At 40.3% G+C, this 15,220-nt stretch overlaps 1 non-coding gene across 1 annotated transcript; it reads right to left on the reverse strand.

The window, feature by feature from the left end:
• Positions 1-14,227: 14,227 nt before the first annotated feature.
• LOC149145928 (U6 spliceosomal RNA) lies at positions 14,228-14,333 on the reverse strand. Its single transcript, XR_016265433.1, has one exon. It is a non-coding gene; the product is annotated as a U6 spliceosomal RNA (small nuclear RNA).
• Between the last annotated feature and the right edge of the window lie 887 nt (positions 14,334-15,220).

The following is a 15,220-nucleotide window of genomic DNA, read 5'->3' on the forward strand; positions in this document are numbered from 1 at the left end:
AGATGGTACTTCATTTTCAGCTGCAAACTTCTCCACGAAGTCTTTGTTGTAGATTTTCTCTGGCTCAGGCAGATGATACATTTCCCTCAGGTGCTCTGGCTTGAACGACCCGAAAATCCGTCCGTCTCTTGTGTGGAACGTTCTGTCAATGATTGGAATTTCCTCAATTGCCCATCGCACTACATCAGTGTAGGGAAGGACTTGCTCTCTGGCGGCTATTCTGTGAAGAAAGGAATCGGCCAACTCTTTGAGAGTTGCGTCGGACTTTTTGAGTGGGTCCGCAGTAGCCACTGTCACTGAAACTTGTGGTTGTTCGGCCTCTAATAGATTATATGTGCCCTGCCATGTAGTCTTGTTAAGACCAGTGCATGTAGTATCTGAAATGAGGCCTTTTTTCTTATCTACGGCCGCTTGACCTGCTACAGGTGTAATAGCAGAGCTCGTAGCCCTCTTGGACCTTTTCCCCATCATGCTTAAGCTTCTCTCAAAAGCCGAATCCTACACAATTGCAAGAGAAATCGTAACAACATAATAGCAATAACGTTTCACGGTGGGATAGATATATCATTTGAAGCGTGCCAAGATTAATTTTCAAAAGTGGCTGCGGATCCAATCGCTAAGAGGATATTTCAGATGCATTAATGGTGATTTGAGGCCTGCTACCCATTAAATGTGATAATTACACCGTTATCCGGGTGAATGACTCACTTAAGCGTGCAACAAATATTCTGGCGGTTAAACGCAGGTGTTCATTAATCGAAGGGGAAAAATCTTTTAAATACACACGCATTACCTTATCCCTTGCATTAACGGCATTTTGGGATTCGCGCTTTGTCAACCGGATATGAATATAAAATTAAAGCTTTAAGTGATGGCTTTTAAGACTGCCGACCACCGATGAGCGATATCGCATCGCTTCGGGGAATAGGTGCTGCACAATTATCACCAAATGATCGTGCCGACAGCCGATAAGCGATATCGCATCGGGCTAGCGCATGGAAACAGAAGTAGGTGCATATAAAATGGTTTGGGGTTACCGATTGCGATATCGCATCGCATCGGGGGTAGGAACCGGGTGCCTCACCGAAGTGTGTGGAATTCTGCCGACGGCCGATAGCGATATCGCATCGGGTTGGGATTTAAATCATAAAGCGGTTTCACATGAGGTATCGCCGATAGCCGATCGCCGATATCGCGTCGCGTCGGGACATGAGTTATGTGCCGTTAGTGGTGTGCTTGTAACATTGCCGATCGCCGATAGCGATATCGCATCGGCGGAGATCAAAATGCCATTTGAATGCGTCTCTCATGTTGTTGCGATATGCGATCTTGCGATCGCTTTATCGCAATAACAAAAGATTATTTATTATTTGAAATATTGATATCCCAAAAAGGCTTAAATACCTGAAAACTCATTTGACTATGCGGCCTTTTTTGAACATGCAAGCATTGATGCCAAAATTTTAAAAGGGACCCATTCCATATGTTAATTTTTTGAAAAATAAGAATGATATGAAATGGGGGGTTGTTGTAGGGCACAACAATTGGCGATTCGCTGGAAGAACCAGTTATCTCTGAAAGTAATCCAAATACTTAAGCTTTTCAAAACTAGAAACCCAATCAGAAGGGAAAAACTTCTAATTTAACTGGATATTCGCGCGTTCTGAACCAAGTGAATTCTGTTAACTTCTTTCCTTTTGGTTTCGAGAAAAATAAATACATTCTAAGTCTTTAAAATAGGCCTTTATTGGTTTATAATGATAAAACAAAAACCTTCCCAAATCAGCTTTTATAATTAACCCCTCTGTCATAGGTAGAGCCTCTGTTGCCAGCAAACGTTTATAGTCTCGACAGGGATACCTTTTAACCATAGTATTATTCACTTTTCCATTCACATAAGAGTGTAGTTAACAGAATGAGTCTAAAACATGTTCCCATATTTTATTTATCATCTGTTTTATCTTCTTTATCATTGATAAGATAAAAGCCATTGTCCTGGTTTGGTGGCCAGCTGTTGACAATGCCACTCACTGGTAATAATTTAACTGAACAAGCCGGCTCGTGATGAGACCTCTTGTCTTGAAATTTCAAGCCATTACCCTGTTATGATAGGCAGTATTGGTAATGTCAGTCAAACTATTTTCCTATGAACATGGTAAGCAGGCTCGTAATAAGACCTCTTATCTTTAATCTTCTATATTTTAGAATTACACTCTGAGTAACTATAAACTTTAGTGAATGGGGTGAACAATTTTCTCCTTAAGAGCAAATGGATGACAGGTGAAGAGTTGAAAATGCTGAAAATGGGTTAGTTTTCACCTTAAAATGAATAACCATTGGAGACCAGTTTTGAAAACAGAGAATGATTTACAGGACTTTTACCTTTCGAGAAGAGTCTTCAAAACATTAGGTGGTGATTTCAGAACAAACAGATATCTAGTTCCCTAGAAATTATTCCTTTTGGTTGAGGGTTCTACTATCTAAAAGCAAATATTTGTATTATTTTGTGAGACAACTTTTTCAAACCAAGCCAAAGGTCAATGGAGATACTCTACAGTTTTATTTCCTATCGATCCTACAAACTACACAAATCTACAAAGAGGAGAAGGGATCACCTTCTCAATTAAAGAATTTCTTCAAGATCAGGCCATTAACAGGGAGAGAATCTCTCACCCCTGATAAGTCTTGCAATAAAAAGGTCGAATGGCCTATCTTTTCACAGATCTGAAATGGTCCAAGCCACATTTTCTGAAATTTGGTATGCTTACCTTTATCTTCATGGGCCTTGTCCCATTTGAGAACTAAGTCACCAACTTGAAAGTGTTTGGAATCGGATGAGGTTAAGTCAAAGGATGCTTTGATCATTTGTTGATGTTTGGCGTGGGTGATTCTGGCTTTCTCCCTTTCTTCTTCTAATTTGAGAATCTGGTCATGTCTAAGTTGAACAGAGGAAGAAGGAGTCTCTTCGATGTACTGTACTAGGGCTAAAGAGGGTAGAACAAGATTGGTAGGCAATACTGCTTCTTTTCCATATACTAGGTTAAATGGGGAAGAACCTATAGAAGCCTTTTGTGTAATCCTATCAGCCCATAATGCAAACACTAGAGATTTGTGCCAGTTTCTATGATTCTGTTCAACAGTTCGCTTAATGATTTTGATGAGATTTTTATTAGTAGATTCTGCTAAACCATTTCCCTAGGGATAATAATTAGCAGAATATTTCAGTTTAAACCCCCTCTTAATAGCAAAATCATATATAGCATTTCCTGAGAAATAGGAAGCATTATAAAAAACGAGAGCGTTTGGGACACCAAACCTGGTAATGATGAATTGGTCTATGAACTCGATGATTGCCTCTGAATTTGCTACCTTCAAAAGAATAGCCTCTACCCATTTGGTAAAATAATCGGTAGCAGTAAGGATATACCTGTGTTGTTTGGAAGATGGTGGAGTAATCTCTCCAATGATATCTAATCCCCATTGTTCAAATGGCTGCTCAATGTTGACAGATTGCAGGGGGAAAGCTGATTTCCGTTGTCTTCCACTAGCAGTTTGGCAATTGAAGCATTTTCTTACGTATTCATGAGCATCTCTAAAGAGAGTAGGCCAATAATATCCAGCATGAATGACTTTGTGGGCTGTTGTGTCCGCTCCAAAATGTCCTCCCGCTGGCCCATCATGTAGCTCCTGTAAAACTTTTTGAGCTTCAGGTTTCTCAAGACATCTTAATAGGATAGAATCATAATTTTGTCTAAAAAGCACATCATCAATGAGAGTAAAATTCTTCGCTTTTAACCTAATGGCCCTTTTATTTTTGTAAGATAAATTTGGAGGAGCATAACCATTTTTCAAATAAAATATCAAATCTGCATATTGAGATTCGGAATCAGTGACACTTATCTGATTGATTGATTGAGTCTGATCCATGTCGCTTGATTCAGGAATGTTTGATGCTCCTGCCAATATCCTACAAAAACCTTGGCCCCTAACAATCTTTGCTGGCTTTATTTCAAGGTCATATTCTTGAAGTGCTGTGACCCAATTGGCTCTTCTTTCACCCAGTTATTTTTGAATTAATAGTTGCCTTACCGCTGGGAAAGGGACTATTACTTTCGTGTGAGTTTTCAAAAGAAAGGGCCTGTAATGTTTAACTGCTTTGAACACAGCAAAGGCTTGTTTCTCCACATCGGAATAATTTAGTTCGGCACCCTGAAGATTTGAGCTAAAAAATGAAATGGGTGCTTCCAAGTTGTGAGCATTTAGCTGCGTGAGAACTGCAACATAGGATACATCGGACGCAACGGTATACAATGTAAAATGATTAGAAAAATTGGGAGTATTCAAGGCTGGGGCATTGATTATTGATTGCTTGATAACATCAAAAGCTTGCTTTTCTTCTAATCCCCACTTGAAGACTGAATTCTTCTTGATCATTGTCTGAAGTGGTAATACAATTTGAGAGAAATCTGGAACAAATCGTTTGACAAAATTAATCTGACCCAAGAATGACTGCATCGATTTTTTATTGTGTGGGAAAGGGATTTCAGAAATTTCCTTAATCCGATCAGGATCAATATAAATGCCATCTTTGGATACTATAAAGCCTAAGAGTTTTCCTTGATCAAGAGCAAAGAAAGACTTCTTTGGGTTTAGAGAAATACCATATCTTTTGCATCGCTGAAAGATTTGATTTAAGTCATGCAAATGATTATATCTCTTTTTAGAATATACAGTAATATCGTCTAGGTAGACGACTACTGATCGATTAATCAACCCTTTGAAGGCTATATCCATGGCTCTCTGGAATGTCGCTCCCGCATTTATAAGTCCAAAAGGCATTTTCTGATATGCATAAGTTCCCCATTTTGTTCTGAATGTGGTTTTAAGTTGGTCATCAGGATGAACCAAAACTTGGTTATATCCGGAGAATCCATCAAGAAAGGACATCAATTCAGAACCTGCTACTGATTGAAGAATTTGCTCCATAGTAGGTAACGGGAAATTATCTTTCAAGCTCGCTTTATTCAGGTTCCTGAAATCGATACAGATTCGAATGTCGCCATTCTTCTTTCTGACTGGCACCATATTAGAGACCCAGTTTGAATGTCGGACTGGAAAAATAATTTTGGCTTTCAAGAGCTTATTAAGCTCCGACTTTATCTGGCTCTCCAAATTTGGATGTATTTTTCTTAACTTTTGCTGAATTGGTTTCTGATCAGGAAGCATAGGGATGGTATGCTGGATAATAGATGTATCATATGTCTTTAAGTCATCATATTTCCAAGCAAAGACCTGTTTGTTTTTTCTCAATAGTTTAATAAATGCTTCCTTTTCTTCTTGGGAAAGTCCTATTCCTAAATTGATGTTTTGAGGAGCATTGTCAGTGCCTAGATTTATTAATTCAAACCTAAGGGTGGAACTTTGAAGCTTTGCATTAATTACAGGTTTAAACCTGTCTTTGATATCGTAAAGGTCTTCAAGCTTCACCACGGGTTTGGGAATTGAATTTTCTTGAGGCGCTTGTTTCATCTGTAGATCGTGATCATCTTCCTCAATGACTTGATTGTCATAGGATTTTTCCGAAGTTAGAAACTGCAAGATATCTTCATCATGGTTAAATACTCTCCAATTAGTGACATTGTCAGGAATTGAAGGCCTAAAAAGTAATTCTACAAAAAATCTATCAAGGCTGTAGTCTTCGTAAGGTAGAAGCTTAGAAGCTACATTGGCTAGTAGGTCGGCTGCTGAATTTTGTGACCTAGGAATGGAAGAAATATTGAAGGCTGAAAAGTGTGAGGTAAGATCCTGCACTAACGATTGATAATGCTTAAGGTGAGTCGAAAGGCAATGAATTGCATTTCTGACTTGTTTAACAATGATTTCCGAATCACCGAACACTTTTAGATATCGCACTTCAAGGCCGATTGCTTTATATAAACCCTGGACCAAAGCTTCATATTCGGCTGTGTTATTAGTACACTCAAATTCTAACCTACAAGACAACATCGTCTTTTCTCCTTGTGGGCTAACCAAAATGCAACCTGCTCCTGAGCCTTCACTGGACTTAGAGCCATCAAAATATAAAGACCAAAATAAAGAAGTATTAACAAAAATATCTACATTTTTCTCAGCATCATTAAAACATCTGGACTTATCTGTTTGTGAAAAATTTTCAATTTGAGATGTAAAATGATTAACTGAAAAAGGAGATGGTTGGGCAACAAAGTTGCCAAAGAATGATTCAGACGAATAGTTCCCCAAAATATTGTTGTTGAATGCCACAGGTTGGTTTTCTTGCTCAAATTCAGTAACTGTGTGGGTCATATGCTTCTCCCGATCGATCCTTATTTGATTCGGCTTTCCCTTGTAGGGAAGCCACATATGTGACCAATCTGTGGAAATATACCCATGTAGTTTTTTGGACCAATCTCTGCTTAAAATCAAACCATAAAATTCAGGTATGTCGGCAATTAAGATGTCAATCCTCTGAACAATTCTGGGGTCGGCTGACAACCGGATGGTTACAGAATTAATTTCTCCCACAACCTGCACCTTAGTCCTATCCAACTGTACAATATGAATAGCAGACTTCTGGGGTTCAATGTTCAGCTTAGAGCAAACTGAAGCTGGCATTATATTAGATGAGGCCCCTGAATCAATTAAGCAGTTGTGCAGGTTTCTATTATAAATCTCATAAGTCAGCAGGAAGGGTGGAGTGTGAGAATTTGATTTATCTCCGATTAAAACCGAATCGGTAATTTCAACCATACCTGCAGGAGGCTGGCCTGAATCGTTGGCAGCTCTTGCACTGGGAAGGGGAGTAGAGGGAACAACATTTAATTCTTTGAGAAGTAGCTTTTGTTGATGTTTTAGTTTACTAAGTTCAAACATGGTTATATTTGCCTTAGTCTTCTTCATGTCATCAACAATGTTATATTCCATTGAATCAGATACCACTAGAGTCTTGGATGTTGAAGGAGAACTAGAAGTTGAAGGCTGGTTTTGAGGAACTACTACAGGTGACTTTTTTGGGGGAACTTTTTCCTTCGCTGTAGTAGCACCTGCGCTTCTCTTCTTTGAAGTTGCCTGGGCGGGTTCAAGAGTACTTTTACTTCTTGTAGTAACCGGAAAGGCTTCTTCTTCATTCTCGGTATCAGAGTTTGGGAGTATAAAATCCCACATTCCGTGGCATTCAGCTACTTCTTCTTCATCATCGGTCTGTGAAGATGTTTCCTCTTCGTCTTCTTGTTGGTCTGAATCAGCGTTAGATATAACATTGGGCGGCTTTGATTCGGTTTTCTTAAAAGTTCTGAATGGTCTTTTGTTTGAAGTTTCGGCCACCTGCTTTTTTATCTCAACCATTTCGTTAGACAATGTTTTAAGGACCTTTTGTAAACCTTCCATGTCATAGGGGTCCTTCGGGGTTTTCTTCTTGGAATCTTCTTTAAACGAGACTTTTTTCGCTTTTCTATCCTCCAGAGCAGCTTTCTTTTCTAGAGCATTGATGCGCTTTTCAACAGCAAGTGCCTCTCTCATGTTTTCAGCTAAGGTAGGTTTGCCAGCCCTGTCTACAAAAATAGCTATGTTGGCAGGTAGGGCAGTGATATACCATTCGCTTCGGATTTGTTCACTTGGTTTAGAAGCGGTAGGGATTTTATTCAGTAGTTTATTAAATCTAGCATTAAACTCCTTTATTGGTTCCCTGTGCTCTATTCTCAAATTGGAGAGGTCGTTTATTAAAGTTGCTAAGGACCTATCATCTCCATATTTGGTAAGAAACTGCTCTTGACATGTGTTCCAACTGGTAATTGAACCAGAAGGTAAGGAAAAATACCAGGATCCTGCTGATCCTTGTAAAGTGTAAGGGAAAAGTCTTACAACAACATCTTGCTCTGTCACTCCTTTTAGGTTAACTGCTAACATAAAGTTGTTGATGTGTTCTTCAGCCTGGGTCCCATCATCTGGATTGAATTTAGGCAGCCATTTTTCGGGAGCATCGGGTAGATCATGCAATGGTCCAGGCATGTTTACTGCTCCTGGCCTAGTCCATGGATCTGCCATTATGATAGCAACAGTGGTTGAGACTACTGCTGGGATTCCAGATGTATGGGAAGGGATTAAAGATGAGGAGTGAATAGGTTGGGATATTGAGGCTTCTGATCCCTGGTGAACGACAATTTGCAATGGGGGAGTGGATGGTTGACCTCGCAGAGGAGAGAATGCAATGGAGGAGGTGGATGAAAGCCCTTCACTATCAGATCCTTCAGTAATTTTCTTTGCCCTTTTCCTTTTAGGTAAAGGAAACTCAGTGGGTTCAATACCGAGTTTTTCGCTCTGAAGTCTGGTGAGAGGGTGAGTGAGGTTGAACTGCGAAGTCGCACTGCTTTCTGATACCTCAGATTTCTGTGGTGAAATCGAGAAGCTCTGAAGTTTATGGATTAGAGACTGAACTTCAGGTGATTCAAGACTTAATTGTTCTGTGGTATGATGGGTTTGAGCAGTGGTAGTTGATTCCTCTTCTTCTTGTTCGGGTACCGGCGAACCAGTATACAAATGGGAAGATCGAGGGGATTCGGAGGGCGAAGTACTCTTGGAATGGCTTATAGGTTTGGACTTATGTTCCATTCACAGCTGAGGCCCTCCTTCTAGCGCCAATTTTGTTGAGGCCTCGAAAATCGCTGCCACAACAAAGGGGAAACCACCCGGTCCGGACCTTAGTACAACTCCTTTTCCGTTTGGAATAGTGGCTCCGACTGGGGATAATGGGACCAGTTTCCCAATAATGGATAAAAGTGGGATGGACGAGTAATTTATGAGGTATGATAGTGATAAGGGAACAACTAAAACTATCAGCGAAATATATATTAACTATAATCTAATCCCGGGACTTATCAATCTTTCCAAGCGTAGCGTTTGATAATCTGTGCTTTAAGGCAGGCATATAGATGACTCTAACACTAAAGCATAGACGTTTAAACCATTTAAGATTGCTCTGCATAATTAGTTATGCAGAGCGATAATAGCGAATTACTACACATTGTCATTCATATCATTGCTACATGCATGATTAAAAGAAAGGCATATCACAAAACATCCAATAGTGGAATGAAATGAAGATTTGCTGTTACAGCGCATACATGTATTCAACAATAGCAAAAGATAATAACACAGCAATTCATATGAAAGGAAAGAAGACAGATGCAGATAAAAGTACCATGTAAGCTGCTCAACAATCCATTATGTAAATCGCTATGTCACAGTCCTTCCTTCAAACCAGAAAGCATTCCAAACAAGAGACAATAGTGCACAAATGCATAAAACAACCTTCTCGTCAAATTAAGGACTATCGGTCGAGTTTCACAAAAGAATATAGGCTGAAGCACAGTAGTGCAAACTTCAGCCTTTAAGTCTATTACAAAATTTTACGACCCTTTCCAAAACAATGAAAGGGTCTATAAATACTAATCTAATCTAAATATCTAAGAAAAACTGAAACACTATGAAATTGGCATCAATAAATATTTCTCCATCTTTCTTGGCGATCTGGCAGTCGGCAACAATGCTTCATTCGGTGGGTTCTTTGCCTTTAAACCTCAACTGACATATCGCCAGCATTGGCTCTACTTCCGGTGGAGTGTTAAGACGTGACGTGAGCTGGGCATCATATGTGGCATCCTGAAAGTCGGGGATTAGGAACTTGAGAGCATCTGTTAAACACTTAAGAGCCGACCTTTGAGTGTGTGGTTTGATTAGAAAGAGCCAATATGCGTCGGAGGTTAAAGTTTTTACTCCAGCGATTAACTTTCTCTTTTCCTCCAGTCCATGATAACTTGTTTGTTCAATCATGTTTGCCGTGGTTATGCTTCCAGGTGTACACTGAGAGATCATGTTGGCCCAATCGAGTGTATTGTTGACCAAATCAATCATATTGTTGGCAATCATTTTACACCTTGAAGCTGCCCTTTCCGCTTTCATCATCTGAGTGTTCCATTCCGTGAAGAGTATGTCTTTGAATGGCTCATAGATCCTAGGCAAGTTTGCTTCTTTCCCCACATCAGTATCTTGCCAATCAAGATATGAGGTTATGGTTTCTTCGGTCTGATCTAGCTCATTTCTGGCTTTTTCAATTTGCTGACATACTACTGCAGATACTTCACATAATGGCTCAGCCTCAGTTAGTTGTTGGCACAAGAGTCTAACCTGAGAAATTAATGCATTATTTATTTGAGCTGCCTCTGCTCTGAAATCTTCGACTTTCTTAGTGCCCTTGATATCTTCGAGCTGTGCTAATAGTCGAGCGATTTGCTCATCCTTTGACTTCGTCATTAGCTCGTTTGCCGCTCTCAATTGTGCCAATGCCTCCGTTAATTCGTTCTGCTTCTGGATTGCGCTCTGATCAATCCTCTGTTTTTCAGTCTGCAGTTGCTGGGTTAATACCTTGTTTGCTTGCTGTTGCGCCAGAAACTGCTCTTCTACCTGTGCTGCTTTGTTTCGTGCCTCGGCTACTTCTGCTTGCAATGTACAAATCTCCTGGTCCTTAGTCTTTAACAAAAGACTTACCTCCGATGCTTTATCAATAGTTGCTGCAGAATAAGCTCCCGCATACTGCGATAGCTTGGTTAGATCATCAGAGGGGTCCAATTCTTCTTTCCAGACTACATTCCCCATGACTGTCTGCTCAGGAAATATGGAAGGTTGATCAAGCCTTCGTCTCTTCCTTGAGCGCTTAACAACTACTTTGAGCCTAGGGCTGTAGAAAACGTCTAGGGGAGGAATATCTTCCACCTGGAGCACAATCTGATTGGAAGGGTCTTTGGTGATTACCTTGAGATCCTTTGAAGTGGGTGGGCCACTGGTTCCGCTTAGAACCTGAGAAGAAGTGGTGTCTGGTGCGTCTTTGGAGCCTTCCTTTCCACTGATAATGGAATCGAATTGATTCCATTGTTTCAGCAATTCAGGATCTATGGAGGTCTGGGATTTACTCTTCTCCTTTTCTTGTTCCAACCTCTTTTGCTCCTCCAACTCTTTCTGTTGTTGTTCTTCTAACTCCTTTCTCTGTTTCTCTTCTTGCTCTCTTCTTTGCTTATCTACTAATTCCTTTTTCTGCCTATCTGCCAGTTCTTTCCTTTGTTTTCCTTCTTCTTTCTTCTTCCGCTGTCCTCCATCTGCTTCTGCTTTCTCTGTTCTTGTTCCTTCTGCTCTTTCTGCTGCTTATCCATTTGCTCCTTTCTCTGCTTCTCTGCCTGCTGCTTCTCTTGCCTTTCCTCCTGTTGTTTATTTTGTTCTTTATTTATAACAGGAGGTTGGCTTGTCTTTTTCCGACCGGGCTCGCTTGAGGAGGACGCTGAGGTTAACGACGATAAATCCAGAGGCAGAGTTTGCAACCTCTGCTCTCTGAGTTTATTGAACTCAGTTAAATTTTCATCATTGTATCTCATCTTGGCAAGCTGCTTGGTTTGGCTGATTGAATCAGCAGCTGCGAATAGGTCATCAAACTCATCCTCTTGATGGTCAATCTTAGTCAGTTTGGCCTGTTCTAGGGCATTGTAGGCAGTTTTATGTGGATCATAGAGTCTGGCTGGCATAGTGGGCAGGGATAAAGCTTGCATCTTTATAGCCTCCTTTTCTGCATGCTGAAGATTATGCAGAGTAAAAACACCCATCCTCAAGGGAAAAGAGGGCCAGCCTATCTTCTTCTCTTTCTTGAGTGTTTGGGTTACACTCTCAGCCATAATTTGGTAGGATATCTCTCGGGCTAACAATTTGTCTGGAACATATAGAGGGAGAACATGCGGTTTGGCTTGGCTTCCATAAACCCTAATATAGGTAAAGTGTTCTTCTCCAAACCATCCTGCTACAGCTAGTAAGTCGAAGGAAGCGAGATAGGAGATTTTGGGAATAGGCCGATCAAAAATGGAATAATTAATGGGAACCATAAAACCATTGCAAATTTGATACAAATGGTCCTTGTAAGAGGACTTCCATAATTTCCGATGATACAAATGAATGGGCGAAGGGTCTTGGGTGGTCCATCTCCAACCGAGGATGGGAAACTCAGAGTTAAAACACAATGTATCCATAATGTAGGCACTATAATAAAATGGGGGGATTTTCCTTTCGGTGACTACAGATTTAGCTCTAAAATCCCGAACAGCTACAGTCAATTTATCAGAAAGAATGGTGGCCCAATCCATGATAAAACTATTAACAGCTGCTTCCATTAGGGGAACCATTTCTATATCGAAATTGGCAGAATCATGCAATCCCCATAACCTACACATCATAATTCCCGCATAGCAATAGGGAGAAGCCAAGGAATCGACGGAGTACTTACCCGAGCTTTCGTGCTTGTGTTTGGCCGGGTTCTACCTCCAATCCCGAATGGGCTCAGATGGTACTTCATTTTCAGCTGCAAACTTCTCCACGAAGTCTTTGTTGTAGATTTTCTCTGGCTCAGGCAGATGATACATTTCCCTCAGGTGCTCTGGCTTGAACGACCCGAAAATCCGTCCGTCTCTTGTGTGGAACGTTCTGTCAATGATTGGAATTTCCTCAATTGCCCATCGCACTACATCAGTGTAGGGAAGGACTTGCTCTCTGGCGGCTATTCTGTGAAGAAAGGAATCGGCCAACTCTTTGAGAGTTGCGTCGGACTTTTTGAGTGGGTCCGCAGTAGCCACTGTCACTGAAACTTGTGGTTGTTCGGCCTCTAATAGATTATATGTGCCCTGCCATGTAGTCTTGTTAAGACCAGTGCATGTAGTATCTGAAATGAGGCCTTTTTTCTTATCTACGGCTGCTTGACCTGCTACAGGTGTAATAGCAGAGCCCGTAGCCCTCTTGGACCTTTTCCCCATCATGCTTAAGCTTCTCTCAAAAGCCGAATCCTACACAATTGCAAGAGAAATCGTAACAACATAATAGCAATAACGTTTCATGGTGGGATAGATATATCATTTGAAGCGTGCCAAGATTAATTTTCAAAAGTGGCTGCGGATCCAATCGCTAAGAGGATATTGCAGATGCATTAATGGTGATTTGAGGCCTGCTACCCATTAAATGTGATAATTACACCGTTATTCGGGTGAATGACTCACTTAAGCGTGCAACAGATATTCTGGCGGTTAAACGAAGGTGTTCATTAATCGAAGGGGCAAAATCTTTTAAATACACACGCATTACCTTATCCCTTGCATTAACGGCATTTTGGGATTCGCGCTTTGTCAACCGGATATGAATATAAAATTAAAGCTTTAAGTGATGGCTTTTAAGACTGCCGACCACCGATGAGCGATATCGCATCGCTTCGGGGAATAGGTGCTGCACAATTATCACCAAATGATCGTGCCGATAGCCGATAAGCGATATCGCATCGGGCTAGCGCATGGGAACAGAAGTAGGTGCATATAAAATGGTTTGGGGTTACCGATTGCGATATCGCATCGCATCGGGGGTAGGAACCGGGTGCCTCATCAAAGTGTGTGGAATTCTGCCGACGGCCGATAGCGATATCGCATCGGATTGGGATTTAAATCATAAAGCAGTTTCACATGAGGTATCGCTGATAGCCGATCGCCGATATCGCGTCGCGTCGGGACATGAGTTATGTGCCGTTAGTGGTGTGCTTGTAACATTGCCGATCGCCGATAGCGATATCGCATCGGCGAAGATCAAAATGCCATTTGAATGCGTCTCTCATGTTGTTGCGATATGCGATCTTGCGATCGCTTTATCGCAATAACAAAAGATTATTTATTATTTGAAACATTGATGTCCCAAAAAGGCTTAAATACCTGAAAGCTCATTTGACTATGCGGCCTTTTTTGAACATGCAAGCATTGATGCCAAAATTTTAAAAGGGACCCATTCCATATGTTAATTTTTTGAAAAATAAGAATGATATGAAATGGGGGGTTGTTGTAGGGCACAACAGGTAGTTGTTTTGGCATCAACCTAAATGCATAGTCCTTTGTGTTCCTTTGAGTTATGTATGGAATCCTCTGTGTATGGCCTCTACACAATTAGCTCTAGTATGGTATAGCTATGATCTTGCTCTAGTAGTATATGTATAGTCTCCATATGTATGGTCTTGGCTCACAGTACGATATATATAGTCCCGATGATTTACAATATGAAAAATTATGTGTATTGTTATCACATTGTATGCAGATCAATATGACATCATATATGTATTGGTACACCATTTTATGTACATTAGTATGAAATCATATATTTGAACCATTTCTCGATTTGTGCATATCATCCTTCTCCAGGGGCCATGCTAATCTTCACTGTATCGTTCCAATTTTATCGGATGATCGTATATATGTATAGTGCAAAAGATTAGTGTCATCATATTATGTACCTCTGAGATATGTGCAAAGACCTTGCCTCTAGTAACCCTGAAGAGAAACCCTAATTCTTATATATGCAAAGGCCTTGCTAGTATAGTATATCTTCAATGAGTAGTGAGCAGTAACCTTGTTATGGATGTACTTTGTATTTAAGTTAAAATTTCATGAATAAAAGAAGAAGAATTGATTTACGTGTTTTCTCTTTTTTGGGTTTTTGCCTTAGTCTTCGACCTGAATCTCAATGTCTTATTTATGCATGCTGCTATGGAAATTGAGAAAGAATAGATCTAAACATGAAATCACAACTGATATCAACTTTTCCAACTCCAAATCTAACACTAGCAATTGCATTGGAAAGCAAAAACAATGTTTTTGTGGCAACAAGAGTGCCTTGGTCTCAATTCATGGTCCCAAGGAGGGAGAAAGGAGATCAAGGCCTGCTTGGTAGCCTTTTTTGTGGATCTTTTCTATCATCAAACTATCAAATCAACTTGAAGCAAGAACAACTATCTCAATCATCAAAAACAACCTAAGTAACAAAACAAGATTTAACCTATATAACAAAAATTATTCTATGAATGCAGTAAAAACACATAAAAGTACACAAAGGAGGTACTAGGCACTTGGGTTGGGCCCAACCCCAAGAGCTATAGCCCCCTAGGAAAGATCAGAACTGGTTCAAAGCTGAATTCATCTTCATTGATCAAAAAATAATAGTTACATCACAGAACTTTCTGCAAGAAGAAGCTCGAAAATGAGCTGATTACAAGGCTACACTAAAGTACGAAAATAGACTATCAAATGGCTAAACTACTAAGGCTTAAAGCCTTCCTATTTATGCAAATGAGGACTCCCAATAGTCCTCC

Source organism: Pinus tabuliformis, chromosome X (genome assembly GCF_031772625.1).
Source record: "Pinus tabuliformis cultivar Carrire ecotype Pingquan chromosome X, CPIR1, whole genome shotgun sequence".
NCBI lineage: Eukaryota > Viridiplantae > Streptophyta > Pinopsida > Pinales > Pinaceae > Pinus > Pinus tabuliformis.